We start from the raw sequence: 12567 nt of genomic DNA, 5'->3' as shown, positions 1-12567 counted from the left end.
GGTATCTTAGTAGCCAGTTATTCAGAGTCTGTCCTGTTGAGACAAAGACAACTGGACTTGCGTTTTAAGTTCAAATATATGTATTTGTCAGTGCAGTTCAGCAATAGCTGGAGGTGGCAGAAGCACATGTTTGCAGCATTTACTATGGTGGTAAAATTTTGTATTTTACCACCCTGCTGCATTTAATACATAGAAGTAAAAAATACTGTAAAAGAGGCAATAACAAACATGAAATGGTGCATTTATTATTAAAATTGCAAATAATTACCGTTCACATCAGCCTGTGTCACTTGGCCATGCGTGCGTGCGTATGCATATGTGTGTGTCACTTAGAGGACGTTTACATCCTTTGTTCTTCATCAAAGAGCCGGTAACAAAGACAGTCCAATTTAATTAGATTTTTAATGAGCGGTTTAACACATCGCCACTTTGACTTTTGTCGAGCAAATTGCTTCAGCGGGCGCCGAAACATGTTGTAAAAGTTGTTTAAATTTCAGTTTCATTGCCGTGTTACTGATCGCAAATGTGACTTAATTTGCATCCTTTTATTTTAATTAATGACTTTTCATTTGAGAAGTTGTTTAACACAACTATTAAGGACGGTAGCATATCAGATGAAACTTTAATTAATTTAGTCTCATAATTAAAAAATACAATTAAAACAGTGCAGCTGGTGTAATGTGATTTGCAGAATCAGTCATAATTTTTTTAATATTTAAGACCATTTTCCACAGATTGCATTTACATTCCAAAGGGAAATATGAGTATATCAAACAAATGGTCACATAAACAAATAAAGAAGTATTAAGAATTGTAAAAAAAAAAAGCATTTATTGTTAACAATAGAGTTGTGTGTGGTGTGTATGTGTAGAGAACGAGAAAGAAAGTATGTGTGCGTGCGTGTGTGTGTGTGTGTGTGTGTGTGTGTGTGTGTGTGTGTGTGTGTGTGTGTGTGTGTGTGTGTGTGTGTGTGTATAGTATGCCTAATTAGTTGGACAGATTATAAATGTTGTTCCGTTAGAATCCTGACCTCGCAACCTTTTTTCTGTTTTCACAGCAGAGCTGCTCCCTGTTAAACACAGCGGGTAGGCAGGACCGAGTGATTGTTTACACACACACACACACACACACACACACACACACACACACACACACACACACACACACACACACACACACACACACACACAGTCGTGTTTCCATCACTTTAGAGCACATTACATTGAATTACATTACATTCATTTCCTGGAGACTTATCATAATCAGGTGGCAACTTCCGGCTGTGCCAATTAAGCTAATGCCGAAGTGTCTTAAACTTGCATTATCTCTACTGACCAGCAGGGGGCGACTCCTTTGGTTGCAAAAATAAGTCTGATTGTATAGAAGTCTATAAGAAAATGACTCTACTTCTCTCTTGATTTATTCCCCTAAGTAAACATTGTAAACATGAGTTTATGGTCTCAATCTGTAGTTTTAAGTCTTCTTCAATACAGCATGATGTTCATTTAGTAAATTATGGTCCATTTAGAGTCAAATAGACCATAAAGCAGATTATGCTTTAGGGACGGCTTACTGTGATTGACAGGTCTCTGGCGCTACTAAAGCCATATACTGCATTTCTACGTCCTTCCTCTACATTCCAAATATGGTAACTTCCTTTCTAGGTTGCAACAAAAAAGATGACGGCTGTAATCCAAAATGGTGATGGCGAATAGCTTAACTCAAGGCTTCAAAACGTCACTCCACAAACCAATGGGTGACATCACGATGACTGTCCACTTCCTATATACAGCCTATGATCATAACCCTAACCGCTTCTTTCCTAATGTTGAACCTAAGCCAATGTCACTCTGTAAACAGATTTATGTCCCCACCACGAGTAATAAACACCCACACACACACACACACACACACACACACACACACACACACACACACACACACACACACACACACACACACACACACACACACACATACACACACAATTCTCACCATCACACATTAAAAGGAAGCAGTCCACAGTTTTTCTAAGATTTACGTCCTTTGAGGTTGACACCAAGTCTGCAAGGGCAGGAAACACAGACAGCTAAGTCGGCGTGTTGTCTGGACTCAAACACCTCCAGTCAGCTGAAAATAACTGGCCCCGCTCAGAGCAGCACAACTTCTCATACAGTTTGATTGCTCTACTAAAACATGTATTAGCTTCTATCTAGTGGAAGGTAGCCTGGCACAGTATTTGGCCCAACAATATCATACTAATAGTATCCTTCATTCCCTGTTGAAACACCTCCCTCCCTTCTTTAAGAGCAGAAAATGGCCAACCTGGCCCAGCAGATCTTGATTCCTCATCAGCCCTGTGTTAAAACATCCACCAGCTTCCTATTCTGCTGTAATGGCACCATTAACCAGCCATCAATAATGCAGAGGGGGTAAGTACATGTAGCCGTGCTGCCCCCACGGGACTAATAGAACGGACAAAAGCAGTTTTCCTCCCTGATGGCCGGGCAGAGGGGTTGTAAAGGTGCCTGTTTGTTTTTCCTGACACTGAACCTACTTGGAGGAAAACCAACACGTTTATCACGATCAACTCGTCAAATACCGTCGGCTACGGATTAAACTACAACCCTCTAGGGACGGCGTGTCAGTTCCCTCTTGTTAAAAGCATAGCGTCTTTTAAAACAGCGTAGGTTTACTTAGTTTTTAGGGTTTGCTTGATAAGGTTCAGGCAACAATTTTTTTTTCTAAATAAACTACAAAGTAGGTTTACTCAATCTTAGGTTAGGTTTTTGTGTTAAAATAAGAATGTTTGTTACATCACTGGCGTAATCAGAATTACTGTAGTTAAGTACGCAAGTTATGTAACAAAAGCACTGTCAAATTATTGATAAATCAGACTTTTTCGCTCTTACATTGGAGTTATTTGAAAGCCGGTGCGTCTCATATAGAACCTAAAGGGTACCTAGGTGTGTCAGTATAAGACGTGTAGGGCCATTTACCAAGCATCAGTATTTGAAGGGTTGGGAGTGAGAACTGGAAAACACACACACTCACATACTGCATGTATGAATATAGTATGAATGTACACACACAGGCATTTGTGTGTAGCAATTGCACACATGCACACATGACACAGACACATCAGACATTACAGTATACACAAAAATAGCTGATGAGGAACAGGCAGCGGAACGACATGCTCAGACCACATGCTCTCAAATGCATGCTAGTCTCGCGCATCACATGATCGGTCTGTGAGTGGGAGTCTTTGTGTGCCGTGAGCATATAGGAGCGGAGGATGAGTGTGTGTGAATATGTGTGGGTGTGTGTTGGAATTCCTGGAGAAGAGGGAGGCTGCAACAAGACTAGTAGACTGTTGATGCTGCATGTTTTTTACCAGACACTGTGAGAATATTTCAGTGTGTTTGTGTGTGTGTGTGTGTGTGTGTGTGTGTGTGTGTGTGTGTGTGTGTGTGTGTGTGTGTGTGTGTGTGTGTGTGTGTGTGTGTGTGTGTGTGTGTGAGTGCTACTCCTACATGTTTCCATCCAGACAGAGCTACACATCCGCGTGGGAGGGGTTACGAGAACAATGATGGGTTCTCTTTTCTCCCTGCTTGCACACGGTGTGTGTGATTGCATGGGAGCACATGTGTGATGCCCGCTTGTGAGTGTGTGTGTGTGGAAAAAGCAGTGGACTCACACATGTGGCTGTGGAACTGAAAGGTAAGCCTTTTTGTTTTTCTTTGTCTTTGGATTCCTTTAGTGAATTGAATGAACTGAATTTGATCGCGGCATGGATTTATAACACATTTGCAACACTTAGATTTCTTCTTCTACTGTCTCTTTCTGTGTGGATATACCAAAATGGTAACTCTCAAAGTGATGGATATTAACTGAACACTCATGTTTCTTTGTTCCCATCGCCCGCCTTGCGCTTAGCGCCCCGCTAACCTCTCTCTACTTTGAGCACTTCGGTACTTAGTATGGCTTAAAGAGCTTATTGGCTCATAGCAGCTCCATCATCCACACCTACCATTCGTCATGTGTCAGTTTGACGTGTGTGTGTGTGTGTGTCTGTGTGTTCGCCGTTGGCTGCGACAAACCCTCAGAGACAACATGCCCCTGGTCCCAATTTGTCAAAACGGTTTATGACAGGGTTCCCTGAGGATACACCCCTCCATTTTTCATTGTCTTCCCACGCTCTCCTCAAACACACACACACACACACACACACACACACACACACACACACACACACACACACAGCAGTTTACACGCGTAGCATGAAATGTATTGCATGTGTATGCATCCCACACACTGGCGGCGGCAACATTTTCATTTCAAAGATCCAAAAGGAGCTGTAATGGGCAGTAAACTTTCCATTATAATTTGTTGCGGGCTAATATTATCTCCTGGCTGTGTGTGTTGGGATTTGGGATGGCATGTGAGGGACAGAGAGGGGGGGGGGGGCAGAGAAGAGAAAGGGTGGTGGAGTTGAGGCGAACACATGAAAACGGAAGGAAAAGGACGGAGGAATGGGAGAAGTAGAGCACAAAGGAGTCAGGATGAAGGAGAGAGGAGGAGTATTTTTCACACGCCTGGTTGCTCCCTGCAGACAGCATCTCCCCCCCCCCCCCCCCCCACCCCCACTCCACACACAGAGCCACTTCTCTGTCCTCCCTCCCCCCACCCAAGCCCGAGTGTATGGACGGCTGGCAAGCAGGCCCTTTGTTTGACATATAGCCGCACACAAAGGCATGCCGAGCTGAAACAGCGCTGGAGAACAGAGGCACGGGCTCACTCTCATCAGGACCACTTCTGATTGGCTAACACTACCAGCTACATACGGATGACAACGCTTTTGGCTAAATAGTTAATTTGACAATTATGTGTCTGATCACAAAAGAGATGGTGTCGACTCTTTTGTGATCACTTATGATGATGCTGCTTCCATGAGCAGCAGTGCTGCGACCTTCCTCCTCAGACAAAAGAAGACGTGGTATCGACTCTAGAGACGATATGACTCGAGTGTCTTCGGGAGTCTTGTGGAGACACGGCATGAGTCGTGCTGAATCCACGGTTTCTAGCGATTTTTGTTTCCAGTTTTGTATTCAGAAATTTGAGCTGGAACTTCTGTTGCAAAGAGGAATAAAAAAAATAGATTTGATATGTATAGATTCGTAGAGTAAATGCAGCATTTTAGGCCTGCATTTGGTGCAGTTGGCAGACCTTAACAATTGCAGAAAGTTTGTGCCTAATTTGGTCAGAGTGAGAGCGGAGCCATTTAAAATGATTGATGCACCAGCCTGTGTTTTTTGATCAGGTCAGTCATAGGTTAAATACTTGGTGCATTGCCAGGGCCTGAGTGCTGAAATAAAATAAATGATAAACCCCTCACTTATGCTTGTTAGTGTTGCTAAGCCTCTGGGACCAGGGCTGCGTTAAGTCTACCGACACCTTTTATGAGGGATTAACCCCTTTTGTGACAGAGCAGCCATCTTTGTTTACTGCCAGGAGACACTTGGTTCTCACAGGAAATTGAACAAGAGACAAAGAAACAGACTGAATTGAACAAACAGGAGAGAAATATGGCAAGGACAGAATATCATCCTTTTTTTATTTTTACGTCTACAGTGAAGGCTTCTTTCATATTTCAGGGGGATCTTTTTCAATGAGATGACAAGCTTTCTGCAGGAATCTGTTGTAAATGGATTTCACACCTCGCTCCTCGTAACAGGGGATTTAGGGCGCTGGCGGGCAAGAGAGCAATATCTGCTACTGGAACGTCAGCACTTTCCAATCTGCCATTTGAACTGCAAAACACTGTGGAAAACACCGTAGGAGACACTTCACGGAATTACCTCCGCTCGACATCATGGAATGTAAAAAAAATAAAATTAAAAATATATATAAACAGCATGCTGGTATTTAAGCATGATAAAAAAAATACAGTCACGGTTTAAGTCTGGATATAAATACAAAGTGTAAGGCAATTCTATTTATAAAAGACTTTGTGAACACGCAAAAGCCCAATCTTGCATTTTTCTATACGGAAGTTATTACCACAGCACCTAATCCCACACACTCTGCTTAGCTACTTAGAGTGTGTGTGTGTGTGTGTGTGTGTGTGTGTGTGTGTGTGTGTGTGTGTGTGTGTGTGTGTGTGTGTGTGTGTGTGTGTGTGTGTGTGTGTGTGTGTGTATGTTGGGGGAGTGTGGAAAAGGGGTGAGGCATTAATTCCAGCTGAGGATGGCAGGTATGTTAAAACCAGATAAAACGAGACATTAATTGAGTGACAGAGTTTGCTAGTGAGTTTTATCAGAGGGTGTGTGTGTGTGTGAGAGAGGATTTATGCGTGTGGTCTTAGCAAGTCCTCCTCTCCCCCTTTTGTTGAGCCGTATGTCCTGTGGGAGGCTGGCGGCTGAGGCGACCTGAACCAGGTGCACGGTTACACTGAGTGCGTCGGCGTAAACAGCTGCCTGAAAAGCCTCTTGTTCCGACAGAAGCTTGCGCAAGGGCCCTTGTTTTTCACTTTTTCTAAAGACCTGAATGATTTCTGTCAAGATTCTCAGATTTTCACACAGTTGGGTAAAAAGAAGAACAAAAATCAATCTTTTCCGCTGTTCTTCATAGAAGAATGTGTGATGCCTGAATTGAGCGGTAGTTTGTGAGTCAATACACAAATGCTCTGTCACTTCAAAGTGATGCAGTTGAAAGCTAATGCATTGTGCTATTCGAGGCCTAGTGTGTGTGTGTCTTTTTCTTGTATGCGCTACACAGTGAGGACCGTAACACGACTGAGGACTTTTTTTGGGAAAGTCTGGACATTTTGGTCAGTCTTCCATTTTTCAAAGGCCTGTTTGTAGGGTTAAGACTTTGTCTTGAATTAGGATTTATAGCTAGACTTAGAGGTACAGGGATGTGTGTGAATGTGCTGTGCGTACTAGCGAGCAGCCTTTGCCTGGTCCTATTAGCAGAGCTGTGAAGACACATTTGCTTTCATTTGAGGAGCAGACATGGGTAATTTTGACCAGACCCTAGAGCCACAGCGCATCGTCTTTCTATTCCAATCTCTTTTTTAGGCTGCCCTAATTCCATATCCTCATTTCTTGGGGAGGAGGTGAGAGATCGTTGTAACACAAAGTGCACTTCTCCAGAGAAACATTTGAACGTAATGCACTTCAAAGTGCTACATATCAGGGTTTTATTATAGTTCATGGATTGAATATAGCTCAGTGACTTTCACCAGGTTTAAAGGGTTAGTTCACCCAAATTATGAATTAACATATTGTCTCACTTATAGGGATAGCTCAGGTATTTTGAAGTTGGGTTGCATCCATAGTCTGAAAACTGTGGATTATCCATGTAAACTGGGATACTCTTTTTGGAATAAGACATTACTGTATATTATTTTACGTATAATTTTTCAATGCTGAGAACTACAACCTGAATTGCATTCACTGCCTTTGAATCCTGGTGGAAGCAGAAATGTAAGAGACAGACATCTCAAACCAAAACTGTGTACATGACAGGATAGCACTAGGTGTGAGTGAGAAATTATATGAAATCTTTAATTTGTCTGAGCTGACTCTTTACATGTCAACATTATGGAAGCATTTTCAGGTATTAATTTATATATAAATGCTTTTTATGGCATTATCATGTGCTGTTAATGTGAACCATTTAAACTGGAAAAAATGAGGACATTCCTTGTATTTTCTAAGCCAAATGTATTGTAAATATGTTAATTAAAGCACAGTATATAGAAAGAGTAGACTAAGAGGTAATTATATTCAAATCCTATGCATTTAAATGGCAATACAGTTTTGCCTTATTTGGAAAAAGTATTCAGTTTGTTAAAGCTGGTTTCAGATCGTGTAATTTAGGCACTTCTTTTGTTCTAACTTTTTCAATTATTGCAACCTATTATTTACAACATATTGGATATTTTGTTAAATAGCAGAATAAGTATAATACGTGGTTTCACTATGTGATTAAAAAACAGCTAAACCACTAAACCCATACATATTCAATTTTATGTCTTTTCAGCAAGGATGAGCAGAATAAGGATAAACATTTTTGCCAGACCCAGATTGTCGAGCCCTTCGATAATCATTTTATTTTGAGTTTTAGGAGAGACTTTTCTTTCACATCATTCCCACCATGTTGTAACCATGTTAATCCTGGTGCTTGAGTGTTTTCTTCCAAGTGTTATTTGGAATTATTATATTCACGTCCTGTTATAATATTCTGAATAAGACCAAAACCTCCACTGAGTCCATCCTGTGTGGATTTATCTACCACCGTCTCATCTCATCTCAACATTGGGAATCCATTTAGTCTCCTTTCATGCTAAAATCGATTGCCTCCACTTGTCTGCCTTTACACCCCAACAATCTCTGCCTGCATTGGTCCAGAAGCAGCGGCTGCTTTTTCCCGAGCCAGTCAATGTTGATCATCAGAGCTGGGCTATGAGGGAGAGCTGGGAGCAGTATGGCCGAATGATTAATGAGCTTATTATAAACGTAGAGTGGACCTCGTCACAGCCGCACCGCCTGGGAGAGAGCCAGTCAATTGGAACGCAGCATGCACAGATAGGCTATAATGATACAATACACACACACAAGTAATGAAAGCACAACCAACCACAACACACATGCAAAAACACAAACGTGCATCCAATGCCTGTGTGTATTCACTAGCTGCTCTTAGGTGATGAATTACACTGAATTTTAAAAAGATACAATTTAATTCATGGGTGTGTGTCTGCGAGTTCTTGTACTTGCTACATAGTGAGGACCTGAACAAGTTCTTAACGAAAGAGTGAGGACATTTTAGTCAGTCCTCATTTCTACAAAGGCCTGTTTGAGGGTTCAGACTTGGTTGTAAGGTTCAGGTTAGAATTAGGATTAGATAAGGAAATTAGGGTAAGACATTTAGTTGTGATGGTTTTAGTTAGGGTAAGGGGCTAGGGAATACTTTATGTCTATGAGTGTCCTCACAAAGATAGACGTACAGGGATGTGTGTGTGTGTGTGTGTGTGTGTGTGTGTGTGTGTGTGTGTGTGTGTGTGGATTCTCAGTTCATCCAGTAAAACATGCAGCACTGTGCTAATCTTAAAGAAAAACAAATTAATGACTTTGATATTTGCTTTCTTTCTGCAGGCCGGCCATCAGCAGCCCTGGAATCAGCTGAGAGGTAAGGAATTACTGCAAATGAAACTGTGTACTGCCTTTCAGCTGACTGTTTACGTCAATAGTGTAGAAACAAAGGTCGGCTTCATTTGGGTTTGATTGCACTGATTTGGTCTGACTCAAATTTGTTTGATCTTCAATTTCTTCTTTTCAAATGTTAATCAGAAGTAAAGCCTTTGCACTGAATGCAAAAAGTCTGTTTTTAAAATGAAAATATTTATTTCATATTGTTTATTATTTAATTAAGAATGACCTTTCACAGACTTAGGAAACAGAGTTCAGGATCTGTTGAATAGAAAATACAACACAATAATCTTAATCCTAATTAAATACATTTAGAATGAATCTAAAGACAAATTTCTATATATTCAATACATTAACAATTTTATCTACACAATTGTTATCCTTAATTGTTACCAAACAGGTCAACGTCACTCTTTACTGTTCATTCTGACAATAAAGCTGCCTGTTTGTTTGGTCAAGGCTGGTTTTCCACTGCAAATTCAGATGCCCTGTGGCCAATATTGCGAGGCAGCAGTGGGTCGACCTCTAGTCCTGGAAACTCATATGACTCAGCTGAAACATGGCATGAAAACTAATTAGGGGTCAATCTGACATTGAGTTGTCCCTTTATTGTCAACAAGTAACACTAACAAGCCACCTTAAGGACACTCAAGAAGATGTTTTGGAACGGCTTAATATCTGATGAAGGGAAAAAATAATCACTGAAGTCAAATCGTCAAGGACTATGATTAGAACTCATTGAAAATATACTTTGGTCTTTTGCATTTCCATTTAAACAATTATTTCTAAAAACAATACAAATAAGATGGAATGTAACTGGTCATTCCTAGTCAATTTCCTACTAAGTGCTATATTTGAAAGGATAATAATGAGGGAAAATCTGATATTTTTCACTTGAAACTGTTTGTAAGTACTCTCATACTCTCTATATTTGTATGATTATTAATACATCAATTCTGATGACTCCCCTTTTCGGCAAAAGTTCTGAATTCCTCATTATATTCATTCAGAGCATTTTATGGTCTTAAATGTCAGACATGATTGACCTGCCATGTTGTTTATGAACCAGACGAAAACCTCAAGCACGTCATGGCGTCCTCTGGTCTGGTCGTTTGCATGCTGCACAGAGGAAGCCTCTGACCGTCAGCGTGTCCATTCAGCAAATCCTGCCCTACTGGAACTGCTCAAGTTTTTACCCCAAAATGTAATGATTTAAGTAAAGGGGACCTGCATTTTTTGTCCCCCGTTTTGCTAATCCCCACAATGAAACTGTGAAATCAGATTTATGTCCCCATAAAACAGGTTTTTCCATAACAATAACTACTACCTGTCTAATCCTAAACCTTACCCCAACACTAACCAGCACCTAACTGCCCCACCCTAAACCAAGTCTTCACCCTAAAATGCAGTGTTTGCATTCTGTCACCAGAAGAAATGCGAGTCCCTACAAAGTAGCTGTGTAAACAGCTTTGTGTCCCGACAACATGAGCAATACATACACACAGTCCCTCGGGAACTTGCCAGACATCCTACACAGTTACATGTAAGTAGAGGGAATAAGCAAGCTTACTTTCAAAGGACGCTTTAGGCAAAATGCTAAAATAATCCTTTGCTTTCCCTCGAATCACTAAAAGTTCTAACTTTGTTGGCAACGTCTCCTCTTAATGTAAAACAAACTTGTTCCTAAAGACTAAGAGATAAAGTTCTTGTGTCTGAAAATGTTTTAATTAGTTTATAGACTTCTTGGTTGGACTCAATCTGATAATCCTGCCTCTATTTGCGTGCACCTGTTTAGAAGCCATGAGTCACTGTATTCAATTTGCACCCTTTGAAGTATTTAAGCAAATTACATAATTGCATAAACGCATCAATATAATTTCAGTTGCACAACTCACACATGCAGCTCCTTGCAGGATTAACCATTTAATCGCCGTCTGATTTCGCCCTTTCTTCCATCGTTTTCACATTAGGATTAATATAGCTAGAACTTTTCTCATTCACCTGGCTCAATCAACAGCGCTATGTTTCAGTCTTATTACAGATCCTATCTTTAATGTGGCCTGGAAATGACTTCAGCTATGGCATAGCCTTAAGGTACCCAGCTCCCGTTTAAATGATTGCAGTTAGTATTAGTGACACATACTTTGGGACGCAGAGCCTCCGAGTTCACGTGGAAGCTAATTAGGAAAAGTAACAAATGTAATAGGTGCTGGTAATTCAGCCCCACCGTCTCTGCGGATGACGACTCAATTTGGTCCTCCTACACACACTGAGAGAGAAATGGGATGCTCAGTGGCATCACCTGCAGAGACCGGTCAGTCAGAGGATATTTCATTTTCCGAGCCTTCTATGTTTGCAAAGAGCGATCTTCTTCTCCTCTCTTCTCCCTTTATATTCATCTTTTAATTCTTTCTCCACCTCTTCATCCATCTCCTAACTGTTCTTCCTTGCATCCTCCTCTTCTTCCTTCCTGTCTGTCTGTTGGTGCCAGCTGGTTCAGTGCTGCTGCAGTGTGCCACGCCTGCCAAACATCCGGCCTGAACCGACAAACGAGTCTAGGGTCACCACTCCTCTCTCTCCATCCCTTTTTTTTCCTCTCTCTGCAGCTGCAATACAATAGCTCCCTCATCACCAGACGATTGGTGACTTAACATTATATTATAGACATCTGTATATACATATTCATTGACATAAGTAACTATAGAAACATCTTCAAAGCACACAAATACACACACACACACACACACACACACACACACATATATATATATATATATATATACTGTTCACTACATACATACTTAATGTATAATTCTCATAGCAACTTTACATCACATCTTTATTTTCTCCTTCTTTGCCCGGGCTGAAGTAATTAGTGCATTTGTTGGGGACTATTTTCTGCAGTGGATTAATACACATTTGCTTCTCTGATACGATAAGATAAAATAAAACTTTATTAATCCCTAAAAAAATTCTTGGGTCCGAGTTTCATTAAGAATAAAAACAGAAGAATAGCAAAAAACAATAGAATGAAAATAAAACATATATGAACAACAAAATAATAATTATTAATTGTAAAGAAATAGTACGGACACAATTGCAAAATAGAACACAATAGCAATAACAGTAAGGTGACTAAATAATGTAAAAAAAATCAGCTAAAATAGAAAAAGTAAAATACAGTAACAAAGATTAAATACAAAAGTAAAAATATAAAGTCTATACGAAGTGAAACTAACACCAGTGCCTAATGGAAACTAAACAGGAAAAGTAATATTGAGCATGATATTTAGAGAGATATTGTCAATAGTATTAAAAAAGTAGTAGAAAGTTATACAGCACATGGATT

This window comes from Anoplopoma fimbria, chromosome 20 (genome assembly GCF_027596085.1).
Source record: "Anoplopoma fimbria isolate UVic2021 breed Golden Eagle Sablefish chromosome 20, Afim_UVic_2022, whole genome shotgun sequence".
NCBI classification, from domain to species: Eukaryota; Metazoa; Chordata; class Actinopteri; order Perciformes; family Anoplopomatidae; genus Anoplopoma; species Anoplopoma fimbria.
The sequence above is the reverse complement of the archived record's forward strand: the minus strand, read 5'-3'. Positions refer to the sequence as shown.